Raw genomic sequence first — 4,388 nt, 5'->3', positions numbered from 1 at the left:
GAAGCCGGGGCATCTAGCGGACAAACCGGTGTGGATGCACGTTGAAGGGTTTACTTTAAAGGTATGTAACATGACCCGTTACATTAAGTGAAATTAGATCATTGTAGTTGAATATCAAATTACTAGTTGTTATGAATTAAAGCGATGGTATTGTTATATTGAATACTTGGTTGAATGATGAATTAAACTCGTTGGTAGTTGTCATAAAGGAAGGAATTCCATAGGCAAGCCAAACGGGTCAAATAATCAAGTAAAACATGATTTACATTCCGGAACATGATAGATTGTTGAATGTAGTTGGTTATAACATGACGTGCTAGAAATATCAGACTTTTATTACATTGATACTGCAGAATACTGAAATCCGAGGGTTGGGATTTTGGACGTAATGCTAAACCAAACAAAAACATGAATTTCCAGGTGCTACCGTAAATTACGGTGTCACCGTAATTTACGGTAGAGATTAAGGATTTACGGTAGATTTCTACTGATTTACGGTGGATCCAAGGATTTCCAGCACTCACCGTAACTTACGGTGGCACCGTAAGTTACGGTGGAGCCTGGAAAACTTTTATATTTCTGTTATTTTCAATGTGATGTTAAACCTTGAAATCCTATTATTTATTAACGTCAAAGCTAATGATTTAATGGTTGATCATAGGTATCTAGGTGGGTCTCATGGATGGCGATCAAGTGATTTAATGAAGAACCGAACACTCCATTTTGAAGCTTCCGCTATGTTTTGAACTTGTTAATTAGTTGTTCTTGGGTTGTAAACAAATCCTTAAACGACTTAGTACGTTCTACCTTAGTCATTAGTTGACTAAGGCGTATAATATTTTTGAAACTTATGTTCAGCTATCATCTTTTGCTATAAATTAGCGATTAATTCGAGTATAAAATTTAAGGGTGTAACACCCCGAAAATATAAATCTTTATATAAGAAATTTAAGGATTTCATAAACAAGAAATAACCATGTAGAAATTTTAACCTAGTTAAAATTTACAAGTCTTGAAAATAACCCACACTTGGTTAAAACTCTAGTATTTAAAAAGAAATGATAAGTGAGGGACTGAAATTGTCAAAGAATGAAAGTTAGGGCCTAATAGTAACAAAATTCACCAAACACACCATTTGTGGGTGTGTCTGGTCGATCAAGAGGAAAGGGGCGACCAGGGCTTTCTCCAAGCCCTAACTTCTTGCTAGAAATCTGCAAATTGAAGCCCCAATTCAGTTCCAAATCGAATTCTAAACACATATTAGTGGACACCTCGTTGTAAGGATCAAAAGGTATGTAAAATTTAGTAATTTTGTTGCATCACAAATTCTAGGTTAAATGTGAAACATGAAAAATTCAGCTTGATTACTGATGCATGGGTGAAATTAGAAGGGTTATGAGGATTAGAAACAAGCCCTAGATGATTTCATGACATGACCTTGTATAGGACTTGTAGGATTTCACAATCACCATTGTAGGTGATTAGAGAACTTCAAGAAGCTTGTTTAATGCTGAAATTATAACTCTTGTTTTTGCATAATCTGAAATTAGGAAATAAGTTCTGAAAAGATGATGTAAAAATGCATGCAAAAATTACTATTATAGTGAATTTAGATGTTGAATCGAAAGTCATGAACTAGTTTATGAATGTAGAAAAATCTGACCCACTAGGTGTTTGTAGAAATGCGTAAGTGGGGATTTAAATGTGAAATTTGGATAAAAACGCAGATTTGATAATGGTCCATAATGATGTGATTGTGGTCATAAAAAGAGTTCTAAACATGTTGTAAAAACTGAATTTTCTAGGCAAAGAGTCCGGTTCATCTAGCGGACAAGCCGGAGGGAATTCACGAGGAAAAGACGCGCTTTAAAGGTACGAATCTATTGCTTCGTTACATTAAGGTTAATTACCGCTCTTATGTTATAGTGAAAAGCATGGCAAATAGGATAGAACATTGAGTCACGAAAGTGATTGTGCTTCTTAAACAAGTAAATGGGTCAAAACAAGCGAAAAAGCATGAAACCTTACATATCCGTAATGGAGTGTAAGTTTAACACCCAAACGGGTCAAACAAGTTTTGGTAATAAACACGAAGCATGACTCTATTATATAATGTATATATTACATGAGGTGTAAGCCGTGTAGCGAACACCAATATCAAAATTAAAAGCCTTGTTCTTACTATAGGAGTTAAGGTTGGGATTGGATGCATGATCATAGTACAAACAATTAACTAAAAGTCTTGTAATTTAGAGTGTAAGTTGATTCCGTAGACATGCCCGCTTAAGAAATAGTTGAGTAATATTATAAGCCAAATACAAGTATGGAAAATTAGCCCAGTCGCTTAACACATTATGCGAAGTTAAGCTGTTTCGAAGCATAAAAGAATCAGCAAAAACTGCATTTGAAACAAGGGAGTTTTGTGCAGGGCTTACCGTACATTACGGTAGTACCGTAATTTATGGTGGCCTGCAATCCTGTTACGGTGGAATCCTACTGAGTTACGGTAGGTTCCCAAATGTCCAGAAGCCACCGTAACTTACGGTATCACCGTAAGTTACGGTGGAGCCCTGTTTGATAAAATTGTTTTATTCATTTTCTTGAACAAGTGTTCGGACCTGATTCGAAAACGTAAATTTCCAAGAACGATAAGGCTAATGCTTGTTTAAAATGTTAGTTTTCAGGTACTCAAGTGAAGGATGATGATCAAGCAATCAAGTCGAACCGAACACCTAATATTACGCTTCCGCACTTAATCCTTGTTTTGTATCTATGTAGACAATAATAGTTTAATTTGAATATCGTTAGTAGGTTAAACATGTAAACATTGTATTAAATGGGTGTTGAACCTTGAAAAATTTTGGTAAACTCTATTTTTGGTATAATTTGTAAGGTTTACTTGCTGTTAAAAATGGGTATTATAATCCGAGTGTTACAAGTTGGTAATCAGAGCTTAAGGTTGCCAATAAGTGTTCGGTTCAAGCTTGATCAACATCCGGTAAGAGTAATTGCTTAAGTAAAATTAAAGAAGTATAGAATTAAATCACGAACAAATATGCATGGAAAAGAGTGTGTAAACACACTCAAACACAAGAAAAGCATGAAACAAGAACAATAGAATCAAGAGTGTGTAAACACACTCAAACACAAGAAAGGCATGAAACAAGAATGATTGAGTCAAGTCACGAACTTGATCAAATTAAAACAAGTAAAACATGTGTTATAAATGAAATGTTTAACAATGTATGTAAACATTTCAGTATCAAAGATGGCGGGCGGAGGTGATAATGATGCGGTGCCAAGAGTCACCGAACAAATGAGAATAGTGATTGCCGAGGAGGTTGGGAAGGCGATCGAAAACAGTTTATCGAACTTCATTGATAAAATCCAAAATACGGTTTTATCAGTAGTAGAAGAGAGAATCAAGAAGCTAGAAGATAATTCGAATCTAGCAAAGGAAAAATCTGGGGAACGAAAGCCTTGTTCATACAAGGAATTCATAGCTTGTAAACCACCTATATATAATGGGGAGGTTGATCCAATCGTGTGTCAACGATGGATAGGCGATATCGAGGGAGTATTCGAGAGAACTCACTGCGATGAGAATGACTACGTAGCTTATGGTACGGGTCAATTAAGAGGTCAAGCGAAAGACTGGTGGGATAATAAAAAGAAGGAGATTGGAAGCGAAGCGGCCAAGGCCATGACATGGGAGGAGTTTAAGACGCCGTTTCTTAAACACCATAGTCCCAAAGCGGTCATAAACAAGATCAAGGAAGAGTTCATGCAACTCAGACACAAGGGTGAATCCATAGACAAGATCACGGGGATGTTTATGGACAAAATGAAGTTCTGTTACGATCTGATAACGAACGAAGAGCAGAAGGTTTATTACTACCATAACATGCTAAGCGTAGAATATAGGGAGTTCATAACCCCTTCAAAGTACGAGACCCTTACCGAGATTGTCAATGCCGCTCGGGAAAGGGAGATTGAGCTGAAAAAGAGTATAGAGCGGGGTGAACGAAGGGCACAAGACATAAATCCAAGCCCTACCAAGAAAGCAAGAACAAATGAAACGACAAAGAAATCAGATACAAAGGGCGGTACACCAAGTTGCAAAATCTGTGGCAAGAATCATAAGGGTGAATGTCGCTTCAAAGATAAGCCTTGTCCCATATGTCGAAAAACGGGACATATGGCTATATCATGCCCGGAAAAAGTGACCGTTTGTTACAACTGTTACCGAACGGGTCACAAAAGATCGGAGTGCCCAGAACTGGCAGGAAAGAAAGAAGGGCAAGACTCGAAAGGTGAAGCCTCAAAAGCCAAAGCAAGATCTTTCCAATTGACCGCTGCTGAAGCGAAGGTCGAACCTGACGTGGTCT

The 4,388-nt window shown here is 37.1% G+C and overlaps 1 long non-coding RNA gene across 1 annotated transcript; it reads left to right on the top strand.

Annotated features, from left to right (window-relative positions):
* Positions 1–1,155: 1,155 nt before the first annotated feature.
* On the top strand, positions 1,156–2,741 carry LOC110903236. Its single transcript, XR_002571769.2, has 3 exons — positions 1,156–1,291; positions 1,806–1,872; positions 2,678–2,741. It is a non-coding gene; the product is annotated as an uncharacterized LOC110903236 (long non-coding RNA).
* The last annotated feature ends 1,647 nt before the right edge of the window (positions 2,742–4,388 follow it).

This window comes from Helianthus annuus, chromosome 13 (assembly GCF_002127325.2).
Source record: "Helianthus annuus cultivar XRQ/B chromosome 13, HanXRQr2.0-SUNRISE, whole genome shotgun sequence".
Taxonomy (NCBI): domain Eukaryota; kingdom Viridiplantae; phylum Streptophyta; class Magnoliopsida; order Asterales; family Asteraceae; genus Helianthus; species Helianthus annuus.
This window is presented reverse-complemented; position numbering and strand designations above follow the sequence as displayed.